This window comes from Ranitomeya imitator, chromosome 2 (genome assembly GCF_032444005.1).
Source record: "Ranitomeya imitator isolate aRanImi1 chromosome 2, aRanImi1.pri, whole genome shotgun sequence".
In the NCBI taxonomy this organism is placed as follows: Eukaryota; Metazoa; Chordata; class Amphibia; order Anura; family Dendrobatidae; genus Ranitomeya; species Ranitomeya imitator.
In genome coordinates, this window is record NC_091283.1 from 222,501,969 (window position 1) to 222,515,063 (window position 13,095).

The following is a 13,095-nucleotide window of genomic DNA, read 5'->3' on the forward strand; positions in this document are numbered from 1 at the left end:
AATATATGAAAGTTTAATTGTAATCATTACATTATGGTAAATAATGAAATTTAACACTATATGCTAATTTTTTGAGAAGGACCTGTATACAGGAGGAGATGACATACAGGTATATGCTATATATAGAAGATGACATACAGGTATATACTATATACAGGAGGAGATGGCACACAGATATATACTATATACAGGGGAGATGACACACAGGTATATACTATATACAGGAGGAGATGACATACAGGTATATACATTATATAGAAGGAGATGACATCCAGGTATATACTATATATAGGAGGAGATGACATACAGGTATATACTATATACAGGGGAGATGACACACAGCAGGTACATACTATATACAGGGGAGATGACATACAGGTATATACTATATACAGGAGATGACATACAGGTGTATACTATATATAAGGGAGATGACAAACATGTATATACTGAGGTGAAAATGAGAGGTGTGAGGTGAAAATGAAAAGGTGTGAGTGCAAAATGAGAGGAGTGAGGGAAAATAGTGGAGTGATCGGAAAATGACAGATGTGAGGTCGAAATGACAAGTGTTAGAGGGGAATGAGAGGAGTGAGGGAGAAAATGAGAGATGTGAGGGGGAAAATGAAAGATGTGATTGGGAAAATGAGAGGCATGATGGGAAAATAAGAGAAATAAGGTGCTCTAACTAACCACAGATATTTACTATGCCCAGGCAACGCCGGGCTCTTCAGCTAGTCAGTTAATATAATGCAAAGTCAATAAACAAAAGAGAAATACAAATTGCCATTAAAACAGCACTAAAGCATCCATTCTTCTAGTTCCAAATACACACAGTTTTTGAAGGAACCTGTCAGTGATGTTGAGCTAAACATCTTGGAGAACTAACATCAGATCTTTTATGGATGTCGCTCGTACAAATCCTTCTGTCTCTTCATCAAAACGAACACATCCAGGCCATGAGTGGCAGCGCTTCCCAGGACTCACATGATGATGATATTTTGAATTTTTCTTTTTTATTAATCTACTAGATGGCGGCCCGATTCTAACGCATCGGGTATTCTAGAATATGCATGTCCACGTAGTATATTGCACAGCCCACGTAGTATATTGCCCAACCACGTAGTATATTGCCCAGCCACGTAGTATAGTGCACAGCCACGTAGTATTGTCATTGGGGTATTGGGTAGACTAAAGCTGATTACCCGGGCCCCTGCGATATCCCTCAGACTAGGGAAAACCCTGTCTGTCCCTCTCCCAGAATTTACACTGATGGTGTGCTTGTCTGGGCCGCCAGGCCTGACCCTGACTCCTGTTTCAGCCCTATGCTGGAACCTCCACCCGCCACCCAGTGATAAGACCACACACCAACCTACACAGAAAGTACAGACAGGGAAAACTAAAAACGCACCATGCCGCAGACACACAGGAAAACACTATAATGTGCACAGGGCAAAAATAAACACAAATATAGGAAGGAGAAATATGACAAAGGATAATACACCACCAGATACGATACTTCAACTCCTAGACCACCACTCCAGACCGAGATCACCAGGCACAAGACACAAGCTATAATCGGCGACACCCAAAGTCCAGAATGACTATTTAAAGGCCATGGGCGTGACCCAGCCTCCAACCAGATTACCATCCAGATTAACCCTGGAAAACCTGGATGGATAAAATCTGGCCGGCACCACTGAGCGTATAGTGGACAAATGTGGAATTACCGCTGTCTGTCGGACGCCCTAGTGTGAACCGCGTCCGACATGTCAAGTATATTGCCCAGCCATGTAGTATATTGCACAGCCCACATAGTATATTGCCCAGCCATGTAGTATATTGCCCAGCCACTTAGTATATTGCAGAGCCACATAGTATATTGCCCAGCCACATAATATATTGCCCAGCCACGTAGTATATTGCCCAGTGACGTAGTATATTGCGCAGCCACGTAGTATATTGGTCAGTTGCATATTATATTGCCCCAGTCACGTAGTATATTGCCTAGTCACGTAGTATATTGGCCAGCCATGTAGTATATTGGCCAGTTACATAGTATATTGCCCAGTCACGTAGTATATTGCGCAGCCACGTAGTATATTGCCCAGTCACGTAGTATATTACGCAGCCACGTAGTATATTGCCCAGTCACATAGTATATTGCCCAATTACGTAGTATATTGCCCAGTGACGTAGTATATCGCACAGCAGCGTAGTATACAGCACAGAGCCACGTAGTATATTGGCCAGTAACGTAGTATATTGCCCAGTGACGTAGTATATTGCCGAGTGATGTAGTATACAGCACAGAGCCACATAGTATATTGCACAGCAAAGTAGTATACAGCACAGAGCCACGTAGTATATTGGCCAGTCACATAGTATATTGCCCAGCTACGTAGTATATTGCCCAGCCAGGTTTGTCACAGGTGAAAAACATGTACTCACCTTTCCGAAGGCCCCTTGTAGTCCACGGCAGCTTCCGGTCCCAGCGTTGGTATGGGCGCAGGACCTGTAATGACGTCGCGGTCACATGACTGTGATGTCACGGCAGGTCTTTCTAGCGCAGACGCGCAGGGCTTGTGACGACGTCGCGGTCACATGACCGTGACGTCATGGCAGGTCCTTCTGCCATACCATCTTTGCCACCGGAAACTGCAGCAGAAGATGGAGGCCGGCGGGAGCGGCTCAGCGGACTACAGAGGGTGAGTATAGCAGGTTTATTTTTTTTTAATTATTTTTAACATTACATTTTTTACTATTGATGCAGCATAGGCAGCGTCAATAGTAAAAAGTTGGGGACACACAGGGTTAATAGCGGCGGTAACGGAGTGCGTTACCCGCGGCATAACGTGGTCCGTTACCGCTGGCATTAACCCTGTGTTAGCGGTGACCAGAGGGGACTATGCGGGCGACAGGCACTGACTGCGGGGAGTAAGGAGCGGCCATTTTCTTCCAGACTGATTGGTCCCGGCAGCCATGACAGGCAGCTGGCGAGACCAATTAGCGAATGAATAACCGTGACAGAAGGACAGACAGACAGACAGACGGAAATGACTCTTAGACAATTATATAGTAGATAGGAGAAGATATGTTCATATATCCACCATTTATCAGATTTTTGGGGAATCTTTTTTTCTTTAAATTTTCTTTTTAGGATTTTGGACATAGCCACATAATCAGATTCTCTCTTACTATTCATTCTTAGATGAAAAAATTGACAGCGGGTTTATTGACCTTCCTCTTTTTGTAATGTGCACTATTAACCCCTTAGTGACGGAGCCAAATTTTTAACATCTGACCAGTGTCACTTTATGTGATAATAACTCTGCAACGTTTTAACTAATCCCAGTGATTTTGATACTATTTTTTCGTGACACATTATACTTTATGATAATGGTAAATTTAGGTCAATATGTTTTGTGTTTGTTTATAAAAAATATCAAAAATTTGAGAAAAATGTTAAAAAAATAGCAATTTTCAAAATTTGAATGATTATCTCTTTAATCCAGATGGTCATACCACAGCAAAACATTAATAAATAACATTTCCCACATGTCGGCTTTACATCAGCATCATTTGTAAAATGTTATTTTATTTTTTTTTTAGCATTTTTGGAGGTTTAAAAATGTAGCAGCAATTTTTCATTTTTTCAAGGAAATTGACAAAATTTATTTTTTTAGGACTTATCCATATTTGAAGTGACTTTAGGGGTCTCATATATTGGGAAACCCCCAATCGTGATACCATTTTAAAAACAGCACCCCTTGACATGTCAAAAACTGCTGTTAGGTAGTTTATTAACCCTTCAGGTGCTTTAGAGGAATTAATGCAAAGTGGTATGACAGAAATGAAAATGTGTATTATTACCACCTAAATGCCTCTATCTTCTGAACAGGTTACAACAGCCATCAGATGCTAATGCTGCTATTTGGTCATGAATTGCCACGGCAAACATCAGGACCACAAAATCATGATCTGAGGGCACCAATTGGGATAAAGAGGAAGCCTCCACACTTTGTTAATCATATATAATGATGTAGTCACTATTTACAGCAGCATCTAAGGCGTTAAACAGATTTGGACGGTGCAAACACTGATCTTGGCTGATGCAGAAAGTTGTCAGCTATAGTGCACAACCGACAGATGCTGGATTGTTATCTGTATGGGGAGGCTATTCTCTAATATCTCAGGTCAGTTAAAAGATGTATTGGCTGTCATTAAGGGGTTAAAATCTAAAAAGCCATTTGAATCCACTTTTTAAAAAAATTTTTTTTTTTTTTTTGTGATAATTTTTTTCCTACTATGGCTGATCCCCAGATCAAGAAACACCATTTTTGACGTGAAGGTGATGCCCCAGGTGCTATTATTAAGCTCCTTTTTTAATTGTGCCACTTCCTCCTCTTTCCCCTTACACATGATAATCAGATCACTCTGAAGCGCTTATAAAGTCTTATTTTGTGGGGGATAATAGGCTTAGAGAGTGACGATGAGGATTCAAATCGCCCCATGAATAAATTTGTGAAACTTGGTGCAGCCCGAGTCCCAATCGCGGTGTCGAGCCACTGTAAATACGGTACTCCTTCAAAAGTGAACACATTATATTCAAGAATTAATTTCAGAACCCTTAACAAAAAATCCCTTTTTCGGGAAGCATCTCTGTCCTTGCTAAATAGAAACCCACTGCATTTTCCCCCATTTCATGAACCATGTTTGAATATAATGAATTTACATCCAATGAGATGAAAGAATAATTGTCTTTCCATTCAATATCCCTCAATTCCTCAACTAATTGTATAGAATCTCTCAAATAAGAAGGAAGAGACATTACTAGATCTTGTAAAAACAAGTCAATATAATGAGAAAGAAGACAAGTCAAGGACCCTATTCCTGATATGATAGGTCTGTCAGGTGGTTTTTTAGGGTTCTTATGCAGTAGATGATAAAATAACGCCATGGTTGGCGCAGGATTTGTTAAAACCCTTTTTCTGTTTTATTGAGAATATTCCTCCCATAGGCTTCATTGAGCATATGCTGATAGTCCCGAATAAAGGATTGTGTAGGATCTTCTTTTAAAATTTTGTATTTTATATCAGACAATATGTTCAGAGCCTACTCAATATAATCAGATCTATTTTGCACAACTACTCCCACCTTTATCAGCTTGCCTTATTACTATGTCTATATTTTGTCTCAAATCCTCCAATGCCACTTTTTCTTTTTTAGAGATATTGTTCTCCCTTTTTATCTTATTTTTCCCAATTTCATGCTTTTTGATTTTATTTTTGTTATTATTATTTTCCCATTTCCTGAATTCTTCGGATACTAATGAAAAAAAAAGTGTCTATGTTTGATCCTCTATGTTGCTTTTTTTGGATCTTGAGATTACAGCCAGTGCGAAGTAATTTGTAATGTCATCCTTTTGTATCGGACCTAAAATTTGAGCCGTTTGTGAAGAACTGATCAGGGATGGTAAAATGATTTCTGAAACACTTTGACGTGTGGGACCTATCTCTAAAGAGATGTTGGTTGTAACTGTGGATGGAGATGGTGTAGGTGCTTGCAGTACTGTTGTGAATGTAGATGAGGATTCCATGCTGTCATGGATGGTTAGTTCATTTCTTTCAAATTCAATATTAGAAGTTTCCAACCTGTGTGATGCTGTTGGAATATCCAGTGGATGAAGTGCAGGATTAGGGAAAGATTATGTTAAAGCATTTTTTTTCATTACAATAATCTTGGGCTTTAAGTGGAATGTTTTTTTCAGTAAATGAGGATTTTTTCTTTTTTTTGCGTTTTTATTGGATACAGTGTAAAAATTCTCAGGGGCAGACATACTTAAAGGTAATTTAATTTGAGAGTTAGTTGTGCCAGTACCTAGTACACTTTTTATATTTGAGTTTATTATGATCCTTGTTTGTTTTACACCTGATTCCTGAGGGGCCACGACTTCTGTTAATTTGCCAGGGTTTTTCTTAGTATCTGTCAGGTTTTTACTCCTAATCGGCCCCTTTGACATTAGTAACATAGTAACATAGTTAGTAAGGCCGAAAAAAGACATTTGTCCATCCAGTTCAGCCTATATTCCATCATAATAAATACCCAGATCTACGTCCTTCCACAGAACCTAATAATTGTATGATACAATATTGTTCTGCTCCAGGAAGACATCCAGGCCTCTCTTGAACCCCTCGACTGAGTTCGCCATCACCACCTCCTCAGGCAAGCAATTCCAGATTCTCACTGCCCTAACAGTAAAGAATCCTCTTCTATGTTGGTGGAAAAACCTTCTCTCCTCCAGACGCAAAGAATGCCCCCTTGTGCCAGTCACCTTCCTTGGTATAAACAGATCCTCAGCGAGATATTTGTATTGTCCCCTTATATACTTATACATGGTTATTAGATCGCCCCTCAGTCGTCTTTTTTCTAGACTAAATAATCCTAATTTCGCTAATCTATCTGGGTATTGTAGTTCTCCCATCCCCTTTATTAATTTTGTTGCCCTCCTTTGTACTCTCTCTAGTTCCATTATATCCTTCCTGAGCACCGGTGCCCAAAACTGGACACAGTACTCCATGTGCGGTCTAACTAGGGATTTGTACAGAGGCAGTATAATGCTCTCATCATGTGTATCCAGACCTCTTTTAATGCACCCCATGATCCTGTTTGCCTTGGCAGCTGCTGCCTGGCACTGGCTGCTCCAGGTAAGTTTATCATTAACTAGGATCCCCAAGTCCTTCTCCCTGTCAGATTTACCCAGTGGTTTCCCGTTCAGTGTGTAATGGTGATATTGATTCCCTCTTCCCATGTGTATAACCTTACATTTATCATTGTTAAACCTCATCTGCCACCTTTCAGCCCAAGTTTCCAACTTATCCAGATCCATCTGTAGCAGAATACTATCTTCTCTTGTATTAACTGCTTTACATAGTTTTGTATCATCTGCAAATATCGATATTTTACTGTGTAAACCTTCTACCAGATCATTAATGAATATGTTGAAGAGAACAGGTCCCAATACTGACCCCTGCGGTACCCCACTGGTCACAGCGACCCAGTTAGAGACTATACCATTTATAACCACCCTCTGCTTTCTATCACTAAGCCAGTTACTAACCCATTTACACACATTTTCCCCCAGACCAAGCATTCTAATTTTGTGTACCAACCTCTTGTGCGGCACGGTATCAAACGCTTTGGAAAAATCGAGATATACCACGTCCAATGACTCACCGTGGTCCAGTCTATAGCTTACCTCTTCATAAAAACTGATTAGATTGGTTTGACAGGAGCGATTTCTCATAAACCCATGCTGATATGGAGTTAAACAGTTATTCTCATTGAGATAATCCAGAATAACATCCCTCAGAAACCCTTCAAATATTTTACCAACAATAGAGGTTAGACTTACTGGCCTATAATTTCCAGGTTCACTTTTAGAGCCCTTTTTGAATATTGGCACCACATTTGCTATGCGCCAGTCCTGCGGAACAGACCCTGTCGCTATAGAGTCACTAAAAATAAGAAATAATGGTTTATCTATTACATTACTTAGTTCTCTTAGTACTCGTGGGTGTATGCCATCCGGACCCGGAGATTTATCTATTTTAATCTTATTTAGCCGGTTTCGCACCTCTTCTTGGGTTAGATTGGTGACCCGACAACGACATTGATTTAGTTTTAACGGTATCCCTTCAAAATGTTTTTATATTAACTAAATTGTTTTCAAATACTCTGAGTTTCCTGGTGATATCATCATTCACTAGATCAAAAACATGTAAACCTTTAAACCTTTCAAGTTCAAATAGTTTCTTTTCACAAATCATTGGGGCTTTACCAGCTAGCTCGTGAACTCATAAGACTATAAGAACAACCATTTAAAATATTATTCCAATTGTTAGTAAAATTACTGTCATCTGGAAAAGTACTATTAAAATGAATCTTAAAACCATTTGGAACTATTTTTTGGTCAATACAAATACCTAAAAATTCTGCATCGATCTGATGTCTTATCTCTACCTTCAGATGTTTTTTAAATTCCAAAAAAAGACCAGTGATGGTCTTTTTAGTCTCCATATTAATCATAGGTTCAGAAAAGAAATTATCCAACCTTGTATTGGTCATGTTCTTAATGGAGTACCACCCGAGCATGCACGGGGAAACCCAAGTAACGAGTATACTCGCTCATCATTAGAGGATAACAGTTCCTTTCTCCTCCCAATTCTGTTATTATAATGCTCCATTTTCACTCAAGGCTGCTCGCTCCGCTTCATTGTCTGGGGTGTCAATCTTCAACTGATTAGAAAGAATTCCTTTCAGTAACTATATACGAATAAACAAAAGACACCCTGTTTGGGAGAGAAGAACAGACAAAACACGGCACCCTAAGTGCGTAAACACAATATATAATAGTCTTTGATGGGTGCACAGCTTCATGCACTCACCTGGTGGAAAACTGTTATAGCTTAAAGCTGGAGTCACACATAACGATATCGTTGCAACGTCACTCTTTTTGTGACATAGCAATGATCCCGCTAACGATCTCGTTATGTGTGACAGCGACCAACGATCAGGCCCCTGCTGGGAGATCGTTGGTCGCTGGGGAATGATCAGGACCATTTTTTGGTCGCTGATCACCCGCTGTCATCGCTGGATTGGCATGTGTGACGCCGATCCAGCGATGTGTTCACTTGCAACCAGGGTAAATATCGGGTTAATAAGTGCAGGGCCGCGCTTAGTAACCCGATATTTACCCTGGTTACCATTGTAAAAGTAAAAAAAAAAAACACTACATACTCACATTCTGATGTCTGTCACGTCCCCCGCCGTCAGCTTCCCTGCACTGACAGTGTCAGCGCCGGCCATAAAGCAGAGCACAGCGGTGACGTCACCGCTGGTACTGCCGGCGCTGACACAGTCAGTGCAGGGAAGCTGACGGCGGGGGACGTGACAGACATCGGAATGTGAGTATGTAGTGTTTTTTTTTTTAACTTTTACAATGGTAACCAGGGTAAATATCGGGTTACTAAGCGCAGCCCTGCACTTAGTAACCCGATGTTTACCCTGGTTACCCGGGTGCTGCAGGGGGACTTCGGCATCGTTGAAGACAGTTTCAACGATGCCGAAGTCGTTCCCCTGATCGTTGGTCGCTGGAGAGAGCTGTCTGTGTGACAGCTCCCCAACGACCACACAACGACTTACCAATGATCACGGCCAGGTCGTATCGCTGGTCGTGATCGTTGGTAAGTCGTTTAGTGTAAAGCTTTAGATTATGTATCATCAAAAAATTCCTCTGGGATTCTTTTCAAATGACAGGGCTTGCAGCTTGCATCAGGTGGATCCAAGTGAAAAAGCCAAACACAGGCCCACACAGGACAAGTAAATCAAAATGAACACATCCAGCCCATGAAAGGCAGCGCTTCCCAGGACTCAAATCCAAAGATGTACTTTGAATTTTTTCTTTTCTATTAATTGATAGGAGAAGATACGTCCCGATTTGCACCATTTATCAGATTTTTTTGGTATCTTTTTTCTTTAAATTTTCTTTTTAGGATTTTGGACTGAGCCACAAAATAAGATTATCTAGTACAATTCTTTCTTATATACATTACTAACAACTCTGTGTTATTTAAATGCACTTTTTGATTTTTATTTAATATTTACTGCAGGGTTTTTGCTCATTTTTTCTCTTGTAGGTTTTACGTATTTTGTGGCCAATGTGAACATGCGTTTATGGGCTGCATGTATACCAACTAAAGTCAAGCTCAATTTTTGTGCTTTTTTCTTTGTATTATTGCATTCTGTGCAAGATGGGGTGCGACCACCCTTTCCTGCATTAGAAATTGTATATAAAGCTTCCCCAGGCTGGTGTTCTACTGGTTGAGCCCAGTCCTGTTGTCTGCCCTTATTCACACAGAGGTCAACATTGACACATGGTAAGGTTTTAATATTAGACAGTGTAGGACCGCCCCGATCAGAGTTACCTTGTTGTGGTGGGATGGCTTTTATGCTATTTTTTGATCAATAAAATTTTTTGTAATGGAGTTTAAAATGATGGTTTTCCACATGTAATCAAGCTCGTCATGATCACCAGCAGGTCAGAGGACACTATTGGTTCTTTTCTGAACCCCACTGTGACAGTTGCTCACCATAGCCGGCTCGGTCATCACTGTCATCATAACCAACTTCTCATTGACATTCAGCCTTGTCAAGGATAACTCAATCTCCAGCTGCTTATCCTTCTCCTCCCACATCCAACTGTAAAAGATTCCCCAACATCCCCAGTGGAGTATTCACCCTGTAGAAGCTCCTGTTCTTCCTTCATCCCTTGTTGCTTCCTTGCAAATGTTTTCTTCCAATATAAATACAAGGGGAATGACATCTTGAGGCCACAGTTATCTCAACTAACACATTTAGTAGCCTTTTTGAAGATCCTATGTTCTTCATCAGCAGTCAATGGTCAATTTCAAAATACAAGCTCCAGTTTTGCTTGCTGCATGCCAAATCAGTCACAACTTTACTCATACAAAGACTCCAACACATGTAGCATTGAAATACATCACATTTCAACATTGCAAATCAAGAGACACTTAGTAACACCATTCAGTTTTTGCAAACCTTGGTTGAACTGCCCAAACATTCACCAGGCCATATCGACCGCCTTCTTCAAGATGTTGCATTTTGAAATTTTGAAATTTTACATTATTGCATTTAGGATGTGCACCATGCAGGGAACATAAGTTATTTTGCCCAAATTTAGAGCAGACAGAGTGTTCAGGGCATAGTAATTTGCACCCGACAGTAGAGACTACACCACCTGTCCCAGTTGCATTGATACATCTTTGCTGCTTAAAAAATTGACCAAGTGTTCTGAAAAAGACATGGACTGTTCTTTTCCTGACATCATGCTCCATGGGTTGACAGTGTAGTGCAGTTTCGAGCTCATTGTTAAGTCTAGAAGCTTCAACCTCGAGCGGTTGCATGTTTTCTTATTTTCTCATTATCCCTTTAGGCTCTGAAACATATTTATTACAAACACATTCTTCAAATATTTTTGTAATTGTATATCATTATTGTTATTGAGGGTATTGATTTTTTTTATCAACAGAAGATATGAGAATGACACATTTCCTTTAAAGATTTATTCCCCCCAAAAACAAGTTAATAACTAACTATAGGATAAGGATGGGGTCTTCAACTAATTTTCTCAAAGGGTCTTTTGTGAGACCATGCCTGTTGCAGAGTATAAAACAGTATGATGCCCCTTTAAATAGTATGATATCCCCACAAACTCCCACACACAGTGCAGTGTTGCCAAAATGTTGTCACAAAGATACAAACACAGTATGATGTCAACATACAGACCGTGGGGCCACCACACAGCCCTTCACGCAGTATGATGTCCTCACAAAGAACCACACACACAGTATGATGTCCATATAAAGACCTCCAAACAGTATGTGACCACCACACAGCCCTTCACGCAGTATGATGTCCTCACAGAGAACCACACACACAGTATGATGACCATATAAAGACCTCCAAACAGTATGTGGCCACCACACAGCCCTTCACGCAGTATAATGCCCACACAAAGCACCACACACAGTATTATGTCCATATAAAGACCTCCAAACAGTATGCGGCCATCACACAGCCCTTCACCCAGTATGATGTCCTCACAAAGAACCACACACACAGTATGATGTCCATATAAAGACCTCCAAACAGTATGTGGCCACCACACAGTCCTTCTCGCAGTATGATGTCCTCACAAAGCACCACACACAGTATGATGTCCATATAAAGACCTCCAAACAGTATGCGTCCACCACACAGCCCTTCACGCAGTATGATGTCCTCACAAAGAACCACACACACAGTATGATGTCCATATAAAGACCTCCAAACAGTATGCTGCTATCACACAGCCCTTCATGCAGTATGATGTCCTCACAAAGAACCACACACACAGTATGATGTCCATATAAAGACCTCCAAACAGTATGTGGCCACCACACAGCCCTTCACGCAGTATGATGTCCTCACAAAGAACCACAGACACAGTATGATGTCCAAATAACAACCTCCAAACAGTATGTGGCCACCACACAGCCCTTCACGCAGTATGATGTCCTCACAAAGCACCACACTCACAGTATGATGTCCATATAAAGACCTCCAAACAGTATGCGGCCACCACACAGCCCTTCACGCAGTATGATATCCTCACAAATCACCACACACAGTATGATGTCCATATAAAGACCTCCAAACAGTATGCGGCCACCACACATTCCTTCACGCAGTATGATGTCCTCACAAAGCTCCACACACAGTATGATGTCCATATAAAGACCCCCAAACAGTATGCGGCCACCACACAGCCCTTCACCCAGTATGATGTCCTCACAAAGCTCCACACACAGTATGATGTCCATATAAAGACCTCCAAACAGTATGTGGCCACCACACAGCCCTTCACGCAGTATGATGTCCTCACAAAGCACTACACAGATTATGATGTCCATATAAAGACCTCCAAACAGTATGTGGCCACCACACAGCCCTTAACGAAGTATGATGTCCTCACAAAGCACCACACACAGTATGATATCCTTATAAAGACCTCCAAATAGACTGGGGTCCTTACACAGCCCTGTGCACAGTATGATGTCCCCACAAAGCCCCTTATGCATTATGATGTCCATTCACAGCTTCCTATGCAATATCATGCTACCACAAAGCCCCCCACAGAGTATAATGTCTCCACACAGCTCCTACATATTATAAGTTCACCACAAACTTTCTCACACAGTATGATGTCCTGACAAAGCCAACCCCCATCCACATAGTATGATTCAGCTACTCCTGTAGACAATGAATAAAGCGGAGAATATGTATGTGCACCCCACCACTATCCATGTTATTGTAGTTCTAAAACTCGGATATTTGGATCCATTTGTGGTTCGAGTGGTCAGACCCCCAGCGATCAGCCTTACAGTATGTCAAGCATAGGGGATAAATTGCTTTTTAGGGAAATAACCCTTGAATTGGAAACCTTATTTTACAACATATACTATGGTTTAGTCATTG

At 40.9% G+C, this 13,095-nt stretch overlaps 1 protein-coding gene across 4 annotated transcripts in view; it reads left to right on the forward strand.

Annotated features, from left to right (window-relative positions):
* Nucleotides 1-13,095, forward strand: part of LOC138662744 (uncharacterized) — a 175,536-nt gene that overhangs the window by 43,192 nt on the left and 119,249 nt on the right. The gene's annotated exons all lie outside the window — the stretch shown is intronic.